The 11,535-nt window shown below is 39.8% G+C and overlaps 1 long non-coding RNA gene across 1 annotated transcript; it reads left to right on the top strand.

Moving 5' to 3' along the window:
• Positions 1-1,113: 1,113 nt before the first annotated feature.
• On the top strand, positions 1,114-11,130 carry LOC117366511. The gene is made up of 3 exons (XR_004540599.1): positions 1,114-1,204; positions 8,542-8,658; positions 10,169-11,130. It is a non-coding gene; the product is annotated as an uncharacterized LOC117366511 (long non-coding RNA).
• The last annotated feature ends 405 nt before the right edge of the window (positions 11,131-11,535 follow it).

Here is an 11,535-nt window from a genome sequence, read left to right on the forward strand (position 1 = left end):
TATGTTGGAAGCAAAAACAATCTACATTAAATTAAATAGAATAGTCAAATAAAAATGAAGCATTTTTTAAATGTTAAAAGATTAATTGATAAATACATACTGTCACGAAACAAAAAAAAAAATGAAAATGAGGGCGATCGGAGGAACACCCCCCTCCGACCGCATGGATTGCTAGTGTGCAATCCTGATGCTTATGCAGACCATCTTACTTGCCTGTAGATGGTCTGCGCATTCTCGCAACATTTTTTATTTGCAAGCGCTTTGTGCCCGGCAGAGATTTTTTTTTTAACTTTATGACTGTTTTTCCTTACTTCTTGAGCCCATGGTGTAACCCGCTTTAAACCCGCACTGCGGGGAATGGCTGGTGAGTTGTGGGCTGAACAGGGCTGGAGATCAGCTGGAAAGTTGGGGGCTAAACAGGGCTGGAGATCAGCTGGAAAGTTGGGGGCTAAACAGGGCAGAAGATCAGCTGGAAAGTCGGGGGCTGAAAGTAGGTCACAGCAGAGAGCAGGAGAGCTGGGGAGGCAGAGAGCAAGTCGCGGCAGAGAGCAGGAGAGCCAGGGGAGGCAGAGAGCAGGTCGCTGCAGAGAGTGGGTTTATTTCAGGGCTGCAGAGCTGGCAGGACAGTCAGAAAGGAGGTGAGCGACTGGTCCCCAGCAGTCGCTTCTTGTTGATCGGCCAGCCCAGTCGGTGTTCAAGACTTTTGTTTTGTGAATCGCGTTCTGCCTACTTTGCATGCCTTTTCCCTCATTTGCATGCACAGATTGGAATCGGATCGGTACACAGGTTAGTGAATCGTGTCGGAGGGAAATCGGGTCGCAAAGGGCTCGCAAACCGATCGGTACACGATCAATTTGTTTAGTGAATCTAGCCCCAAATTTTCAACCTCTAAGACCTGCTTATCTTTTCCCAAGCAGTTAGCTGCATTGAAACAGGGAGAACTGCAAATCCAAGCAGAACAGGGACTGGTAAATCCAAAAACCAGGGCTAGAGTAATACCTGCTACCAGCCAACCTAAATCTGGTGCAAAGCCTAGGAACACAGCTGCAGCTAAGGTTAATCAGGCTAAGGCAGAGAAAAAGGTATGTCTCTCGACCACCAACAGCATCCCCAGATTACCAGCGCTACACAGAGTTATGAGGAAGGCAACCAACAGCAGCAGAAGGCAGGAAAACAGCAGACTCCATTTTGACATTGAGAGCAGGTAGGAGCTCTCAATGGAGAGACTTCTGAGAACTTGGATAACACAATATCCCTGAGATTGAGATAGAAGTTGATGTAAACTCATGTGGAATGGAAGCAGAGTTTACTGAATTGCCAAGTATAGAATACATAGAAATATGTTAGAACCTGCTATGAATGTGTGGCTGTTTCAAGGCAAGTGTTCTTTGCATACAAGTTAATGAGGAAGTGAAACAGAGTTAAACTGTAAATGCTAGGTATGGTATGGCAGCTAAGCTGAAAGCTGCCATACAGAAGCGCACAGACTAAGGCAGGGGTAGGGAACTCCGGTCCTCGAGAGCCGTATTCCAGTCGGGTTTTCAGAATTTCCCCAATGAATATGCATTGAAAGCAGTGCATGCAAATAGATCTCATGCATATTCATTGGGGAAATCCTGAAAACCCAACTGGAATACGGCTCTCGAGGACCGGAGTTCCCTACCCCTGGACTAAGGGATATTTTGTGTTTGATTTCTGGGTGCTATTGCTGTGAAGAAAGCACTTACTAAACAGCTTGTTGGGATCTTTGGGAAGGGATCTGATGTTCTGATCTGCTGGGAACGGAATGGATCCCATGTCTTGGGGGTTTCTGCTAAGATTTTGGGAGTTCCTTTTGACTCCTCTCTCTCTTTTAAGGATCAAATAAACTCTTTGGTCAAGAAATGCTTCTTTAATCTACGTATGCTGAGGAGGGTTAGACATCTCTTTCATCACAGCCATTTTTCCATTTTAGTTCAGTCAATTATACTATCTCGCCTTGATTACTGCAACGTTATTTACCTCAGCATCTGTCTTCATAGATTGCAACTAATTCAGAATACTGCTGCAAAACTGATCTTTGGGAAACGTAAATTTGACTATGTGACTCAGTTGCTTCAGAGTCTTCATTGGCTTCTGGTTTATTTTAAAGTTCAATTTAAATGCGCTTGTGTTGCTTTCAAAATCCTTTATGGTATCTTTACTCCTCTTATTCCTTTATCTTGGAATGTTTACAGATTCTCTTTTGCAAGAGGCATCCCCAACAATTTAAACTCTCCCTTCCCTCTAGAAAAGGGATTAAAGGAGTCAAGATTTTTAGTCAATCTTTGGTTTTAAATTCTCTCAACTTTGGAATGATCTTCCTTTTATTTTAAGGAGTTCTGGTTCGCTTCAATTTTTTTCATAAATCTTTAAAAACCACTCTGTTTGCTAAACACTTTGGAAATTAACGGGGGGGGCGGTCCGCCCCCTCGAATCGCCATCTGTCGCACGATTTTTTTTTTTTTTAGAGTGAAAGGGAGTAGAAAGCGGCAGCAGCAGACGCAAAGGAGGCAAATATCGGGAGGAGGAAGGCGGCGGCCGAATCGGAGCACGTGGCCGGCCGACGCCTGACGTCGGATGGGGCACTATCGGCGGACCCACGGCGAAGAGGCACAGACGACCGTTGGAGGGAGGAAAGGGGGGGGGGCACCGCGCGGCCGCCGCTGGCAAAGGACCGCAGCCGCCGCATGGCGGGCGCAGTTACCCCCACCCGGCGACTGGTAGGTAAACTTACAGTTATTTTTGGCTCGATCGAAATCGAAGCAGGAGGGTGGTGATAAACTCCGAAGGCCAATACCGCCTAAAGAAAGCAGGAGAGTTGCAGTGGAGCTGTAAGAGGGATGCCTCCTCCTTCTCCAAGCTCTTGCCGTGCTGAAAAGGGGGCGGCCTCCCTCCCACTCCTCTTTTATCTACCCCCCCTTACTCCGCCCCCCCTCCCCCTGGCTACTCTTGGCAACGGCTTTCGGCCGATTTGCCATTGCTCCTCCCTATGGGGATCGGAGCTGATTCTAAATCTTTAAAAACCACTCTGTTTGCTAAACACTTTAGAAATTAACTTTCTTGAAATTTCGCCATTATTCCTGACGCTTTTTATCTGTCAAGCTAACTGCGGTAAACCGAGTCAAGCTTTCTTAGAATGATGACGCGGTATATAAAGTTAAACCTTAGATTAGATTAGATTACTCTGAAGATTAAACCCCAAGAATTGCCTCAGTGACAGTGTTTTGTGTTACAGTGGCATTTCTGGTTTTTTTGCTCTGAGAGTTTGTTACTTGAGGACTTCAATATACTAAGGGCTCCTTTTACAAAGGTGTGCTAGCATTTTTAGCGCATGCTACAGTACGCGCTACCTGAAAAACTACCGCCTGCTCAAGAGGAGGCAGTAGCAGCTAGCGCATGGGGCATTTTAGCATGCATTATTCTGCGCGTTAAGGCCCTGACGCACCTTTGTAAAAGGAGCCCTAAAAGGCCATTTTTGGTTTGCTTGCCGTGGTTGTGCATTGGACTAAGCCTTATGATTTTGTGTTTGGGCTTATGGCTACTGAGGAGCTGAATAAAGTACAAGATGACTGCACACTTTTGTCATGAACTTTTTTGTTGTTATGTACCCAAGCTACCAAACATACCTCGCTTACGCTCAGCCAAGGTTTTGTGACTCGGGCCTGGTCACTAGCTGCGACCAGCTCATTCCCACCTGGTCATAATACCAATGGTCAACTTCTTAGTAAATAGATGTCAACCATGCACCAACAAAACACAAAAGTTTTTTTTTAAATATATATATTTTTAACTGCATAGCAACCTCAGACAATTAAAGCAGCAAAAGTTTAATCCTACTATAACAGGTCTAATTAATAACAGCAACTGTGTTTTCCATGTTTGCCTCATCAGAAATTTTTGACAGCTTTCAATCATAAAAAATGTTTTTCAGAAGTAGTGAATTGAAACTCTGAACTTTACAAAGTGGTAAGCAACTACATGGGCAGCGGAACGCTGTCATGTATAGAGGGGATCAGGAACTCCGCCCTGGCCCCAGTGAAATCCTGTGGCATCTCTCCTGATTCACCCATCCACCTCATAGACCATATGTTTCACTGTTGATCTAGTCTGAAGTCTTTAAACACACACACCCCCCCTTTTACTAAGCTGCGATAGAGGTTTCTACTATGACTCAGAGCACTAAGGCCCGGATTCTATAAACGGGGCCTTAGGCACATGGGCCAACTGGAATCTTAGGTTGGCCCATGTGCCTAAGGCCCTGCCCATAGAAGGGGCCTTAGGCGCCTCACCCATTCAGACCTTAAGCCCCTCCCTGGTGCATCCCACAATGTACTGGGAAGGGGCAGGCCCGCCCATTTCAACGGAGGCGAGCCTGTTGGCCATATGTTGGAAAGAACCAGCCGGCTGGCCATCATTAAATATTAGCGGGGGGTTTGGGGAGGGGGGTCATTGGGGGTGGTCTACGTGTGTGTGGAGGTCATCAGGTTATCTACATTGGGGGGTGTGGGGTTTCCAGCATGAGTGATTGGGTACCCTCCTGTCAGTGATCTTCAAGGGGTTGGGAGTGTTCTGGGCAGGAGGGGTTGGGCATCCCTCCTGCTGCATTCATTCAGGGGGGTGGGGGGACTGGCGGCCACTAAAAATATCGCAGCAGGGAGATCCCTTGCCACGATAAGCTTAGCGGTCACACGTGCAATAACCCGATTCTCTAACCGGCATCTGTAACATGGACATTGGTTAGAGAATCGGGTTTACCTTAGGCGGCCTTAAGCCCGATTCTATATAGGATGCCCCTTGGCTTCTGAGACCGGGAATCCTATACAGAATCCGGGCCTAAATGCTCCAATGCTGTTCTGATGCTCATAGAATTCCTATGAGCGATGAAGCAGCATCGGAGCGCTTAGAAACCTCTACCACAGCTTAGTGAAAGAAGGCCTAAGAGCTAGATGCATTAATAATAATAACTTTATTTTTCTATACTGCCATAGTCAAACTGACTTCTAGGTGGTTCACATAGAAAGAAGGCTGGACAATCAGCGAATTACAAAATGCAAGAAGAAGGAAGTTACATCATGAATTGGAGAAGCATGGGGAAAGTATACATGAGAGAAGAAAGATGTTACATAATACAATGGGGTTATAAGGGGAAGAAAAAAAAAAATACCTGAGAGAGGTGATCTGATTAGTCAGCGATCATCGCTAAACCTGATTTCATAGCTTTAGTGACAATCACTTTTACCAACCTGATGCACTGTGTGTTTTTTCCCTCGATCGTCCATTTTCTGATCCAGCCATGCAAATTAGCTAAAACCCCATGTAAAGTAGCCAAGCAATTGATACACTAGCATTGCTTGGCTATACAAAAAAACAAAACAAAAAAAAGCCCCCAGGGGTTTTAGCTATCGGAAAGAAAAACGACTGGTCTAGATCTGTTGGTAACTGGGCCTTGGGCATCTGAGCCAATCAGGGTCTTAGGCTCCTCCCATGTATCACATGGTGCAGCTGGGAGGGGAAGGACCATTATTTTCCATGTGCTGGAGGGACCGTGCTTCTCTCCAGCTCCCAAATCTACCAAAGGTATTGGGGGGGGGAGGGAGGTCAGGAGAGCATCTGGTAGCAGGAGGGAGTGGGCATCCCTTCTGCTTTTTTTGGAAGGAAGGGGGGAAGGTCAGTGGCACTGGGGGGTCCAGTACTGGATGGACGCATAGTGCAAGGATATTGGGCCAGACAGGAGGGAGTAGGCATCCCTCCTGCCATTTTCGCTGCTATAGAGGGGTCATGGTGCCGGTTCATTGGGAGGGGGGTCATTGGGGAAGACCATCAACGCAGGGGGCTTTTTTTCTTTTCTTTTAATGGGGCATATTGTGCGTGTATAACACACACAAAACATCTGTGACATTAAAAAAAAAAGAAACCCTAACAGCAGTGACAGGAGGCTACTTCCCCTGCCACTGCTGTTAGGGCTCTGCGCATGTGTCAATCGTTCACTGAGCAATTGATCTGTCAGGTTTGCATGCAAATGATTTGTACCTCCGTGCAAATCATTTGCATGCAAACTTGGTAGTGCATCGATCACTCGTCCAGAATCGGTCAGAGAATCGGCCAACAGCGATCCAGTCGGTATTACCAACTGACTTTAGTGCATCTAGCCCTAAGTCTTCAGCTTTGCCATAGTTTTTCAGTGTTGATGGTGATCAGATTACCATTATTTTTCAGTTTATTATCCCCTTAATAGGTATGAATACACCATACTAATTTAATGTAGCTTTACACCTATTTCCCTGAGCATATGTTCTATATTCTCGTAAAGATAAATGTATGCAAATAAATACAGGGAGGGTATACATGTATTCTGCTTATTTTCTATCATAGTAAACTGTGCTGAAAGTCTCATGGCCATTCAGTCTTTTTAATTAATATTTAGGCTTAGAAATCACACTTTACCTTTCTTTAATTTGATAAAAGAAAAGCCCTTTTCCCCTAGATTAGCAAAAAATATAAAATGGAATGGCTGACGGACATAAAGGCCATTGGTTGCTTTTGCATTGGATAGGTTCTGGTTGAATGAGATCTGGGATGTGTGCCAAATTAATAGAAAAAAAAAATCCTGTTCTTCCTCTCCAATAGCCTCAATGTTCATTATTAAGAAAAGCATATGAACCACAGGATTTGATTTTAATAACACCAATGTCTTCATTAATCTGTACTTTCCATTTAGCCTCATTACAGAGTAAATGCTGAGTTAATGCAGCACCTATTATTGTTGGATTTTCTCTGAAAACCCTCTTTTCTCTCTTTCTTTTATCATTCATTCAAGGACTATCAGGTGTGTGTGTCATGTTTTTAAAACAGGCCTCTTGCTGTCAATAGCTACCTCTGTACCCTAGGTCTGAGAAGCTAAGTTAGACACATTCAAAAGAAAGGAAAAAAAAAAATGATAGCAAAAGCTCAAAACCAGACTTATTTTCATATGGTTTTTAGTGCTGTCATCTCAAGAAGCCTCTTACTATCACCTGCAAGTGAGCTGATCTTTTCTACATGTTCTGTGGGCCTCCTTCTAAATCAAGAGCACTGATAGCCAACACTGCCTTGTATCTGCAGAACAAATAGTGGCCTTTGTCCAACACAAGTCCCTAAACAAACTTAATCTCTCCAACACTGTGACAGATGACATTTAGATGTCCTTGTTACCCTTAAAATGAGTTTTACTGACAATCAGAGGACAAAAAGAAGGCCTAGATAAAGCCCAATGTTTTATAGGCCTGCTAACAACATCTTAGTTCTTAGTGCAGGGTGCAGAGAAAGCCTGAAGTTGCCCCCATTTTCCCCTGCTTTGCTGTATCACCATGACAACAGATATAGAAATCACTTAGTGACTCCTAGAAAGAAAACACAGTGACACAGTTCCCCTTGTATGGCAAATCAAACTAAAGCCTTCATTCAAATGGCTATTCAGCTTGGGCATTCATGTAGAGGGATAGGGTGGATTTTACACAGGTAACTACAACAGAAAGGCCAGCAAAGCACTCCAGACAGAGCATATGGTAAAGTCCCTGTTTAATAATTAATGCACCCTGAATGGAATTTATCCATTTTAAATTTGTTGTCTTTTACTTGAAACATCATTAATGCAAAGGGTAGCATTAATCAACATCTCGGAACTTAAAAAGATATTAAAGTGTGATCCTTTTTTGTTGTATTCAACAGAATCTTTTCAAGTAGTTTTTTGTTAACTATCAGATTCAAGGCAAATTCGAAGGCCATTATTTCTAAGATAAATCTAGGGAGGCCTCTACTGGATAGCTCTTGTATTTGCAGCATTTCATTTTTTTCCCTCCCCCCCCCCCCACTGGATTTGAAAAGCAAGGGGTAAAAGAACATCCAGCTTTGTCTTTAAAGTTACATGCAGAATTATGTTTAAGTATGATGTGTATAATATAGTGTGATTGTGTGGTTTCTTTCAAACTCATTTTATCTGTATCTTTTTTTTTTTTTCTACAAAATTCAGAATGCTGAAATTTATTCAAACTATGATGCATACATGGCACTATCATTTAGAGAGTTCCTTCTTAGATTAATCAACTGCGAATTAATGGATAAATAATGTTTTTCTGTGTGTTGTAGTTCAATGTATTTTTAAATTTACATGTTTTTATTATAAAACAATGCTCATCAAGCTTCATTTTGCACTTACAGTGCTCATACTTTAGTGCTAAACCTAACTCAACCCTTAAAAAAATTAATTGAGGGCACTAAAAAGACTGATTACTGATAACAGGCAGATATTTTAGGGATTTACAATGGTACAGATGTTATATTACTAGGCTTCTGTAAAGTGACTTTCAAGTAAAAAGAAGGTCTACTACTTATAGATTCATATTATAATGTTTAGGAAAACCTGCATTATTGTACATTTTTAATAGAAAATATTAATCTAAGAGAGGTTTTTTTCTATGCAAAGAAAACCTATGCTTTCAAATTTCCTATGTTTAAAATCAAATATGTGCAATTTATTTCCAGCAATGGAGTCAACAGATCACCAAATTCTCCCTTGCTAAGTCTGTCTACCTGCCGGCTTCAATCCTTCATTGCTTGTCTTTCAGAGGTGATGTATACGTAATCAGTACAGAATTTGCAGTGAGTATCTGATCACAAAAAAATAGCAAGCTCGGTGCTTTTCTAATTGTCCAATCTGTTAATATATTTATTGTTACTCATCTATTATTTTTTGACTTTTTACCGATATCTCCCAACATTTGTTGATTTTTTTTTTTGTTGATATCTACCTGCAGTCTTGCTTTGAACTGTATAGAATCTGTTACTAGCACTGGAAAAAACAGTTTAAAATAAATAAATGTAATATTGTCAACAATTTTTTAATTGTAGGTAGCTGCTTGCAAAAAAATAAATAAATAAATAAAAAAAGGAGGGCATATATCATACTTCAAGTTTATAATGTGTAGCTTGCCTTTATTTTAACCTCTTTAATTGATCTATATAAACAGCAATATTTCACTTCTATCAGCACTAACTTGGATTTTTCCTAAAATATTAAGAATACTTTTTGCACTGATTTTATTTGGATTCAGTGTTTCAAAAATATAAATGAATGCACTTCTTTGAAAGGTTACATTAAAAATAAATTTTGGGGGAAAAACCCAAAACAGAAGCAAGAAAAGGAAACAAATGATTATATTAATAAAGCATTTCATTTGTTGCAGTCAGATTACACAGTGCTCAAAATAAGTTAAACTTAAGTCATCTATATTTATAAGGAAAATAATGAGTACTTAATAAATAAAAATATAAAACAGACAAGTCTATTCAATTTTTGAGCATAAAATTAAAGGTTTCTTAAATTAAGACATCCAGTTCATGGAGCAGAAGATAACAGATTTATTTGTGCTGTTTTGCTAGATATTTTAATAGTCTATTGCAAACATGTTTTGAATTTTTGTAGGACTTATCAGATGTCAAAAATTGTTGTTAATTACAAGCATCAACCATGACGTGATAACATCATAGACTTCTTATAAAGTTCACAGTCATAAGAGGAATAAATTCAGGCAATTGATCACAAACTGATCAGCAAAATCATTAAGTTCAAACAGAGAAGTGTTGAATTATATCATTTGATTTGTATAATTAATTTAGCTATAAACATGATATGAAAAATAGTGACCATTGCAAAGCTTACTTTGCACAGATATGAACAGATCTGTTGAAAATATATGAATATATATATATATATAAATATGCACAGACACACTCTTATATTTAATATAAATTATAGCAATATATTTAAGAATATATGTAGATATTTTTCTCTCTCAAAAGAAAGAAAATAACAGAAGCCAGTCTGCATATTGTATATTTCCCTGTTTTAGGTTTTGGGTGTCATTTATTTGATAAAAGATTTATAGCTATGACATTTGATAACACATTTAAATGTTACATTTCAATACATAAAATATATAATTCCAGAATCTAATATTTTTGCTTTATTTCAAACATTTTAAGAGGTGTTTTATTTTTGCTTATTTAAAAGTTTTGCCATGTCATGCTGTAAACATAGAAATGTATCTCAAATTCAAAAGCTGTTTACAAATATTCTTTACCCTTCTCTCCCCTATTTCATCCTCATTAGTGAAGCCCATTGGAGAGGCACTGCAAAATCAACAGCTTTCTTATAGACTCAACAGGGTTTTAGGCCATTTGCCTTAGAAGATTTGTCGCATCAAATCAAGAAAAATAATTTTGAATTTAACATTATTTTCTTCGCTCTGGGCACACTACTTCTGAATTTTGCAAGTTACTGTGTGCACAGCATTTCTAGAAACATGCTGGGTTGATAAAGACTTGGGGGCAACAAGGTTTAGAAAATGGGGGAAATGATATAGTAGGAACATTTTTTGGCATAAAGTCAACAGATCATCACTGTCCTCTAGTTTAACACAATTCATACTCTTTGTAATGCAAAGAGCAGTTTGGACTTCCAACAAATTGCATAAACCTGACTTTAATGAGAGTAATGTTTCTGGCATTATTACAAGGCATGTGGAGATCTTTTTGCATAGGTTTTATCAGTGTTCATAGGTCCTTTTTTTTTGGGGGGGGAGGGAATATGAGAAAGATTCAAAGTATATTTCACCTAATGTCTGTTCTTAGTATTCAAATAGTAATGTTTAGATTGCTAACATTGCATCATGCAATAGATGGTAAATATTGAACTATAGATTATTTAATCCCCTGATGACTGTTACTATTGGAGGAAAGGGGTATATGGATTTGATATACCACCTTTCTGGCCTATTGAAAGACTGCAAATAGACTAAACACATTTTTTGGTGGCAACTGGCCTTTATGATTTATAAATTTGAATTAAACGTGCCTGAGAAAATGAATCACTCTGTCAGGATAAATTGTATCTAGATACGTAAGCCATGAACTGAGATGGTATATCAGTATCATTCACCTGAGAGACTTTTTTTTTATTATTTTGTTTGGAATCTTATACATGTGATACTGTTATATATTTTGCCAGCCAATGCAGTTGTTGATTTCTGTGTACCTTTCCTTATATATTTGAGACTTTGTATGATTTTTGAAATAAAAACTATTGCAAACTAATTACCTTGATTTGATGCTGGAATTTGTTAAAGTAACAGCTGTCATGTCTTTTGAAAGTTATAAGAATAATATCAAACTTTTTTGTTTCTTCAACAACTAAACCAAAGGGTCCTTTTTCTAAGTTGTGGTAAGCACTACTGTGTGTTGTTTTGGTTGCCTGCTATGTTTTGCTATGCTTGCCCCGTTCCTGGTTGTATGTTCCCTTTGCAATTGCTAATAAAGACAATTAAAAAAAAAAAAAAAAAGGCACTACCCTGGAATGTGCTCAAGCACATTATGCTATAGAAGGGTCCACTGAAATGTTCTCAGCCCAACCAAGAAGAGAATGATGTGGAGCCATGAAACATACAAGTTATTTCATACTTTTTTGAAACTTTTTGTTTT

Source organism: Geotrypetes seraphini, chromosome 9 (assembly GCF_902459505.1).
Source record: "Geotrypetes seraphini chromosome 9, aGeoSer1.1, whole genome shotgun sequence".
NCBI lineage: Eukaryota > Metazoa > Chordata > Amphibia > Gymnophiona > Dermophiidae > Geotrypetes > Geotrypetes seraphini.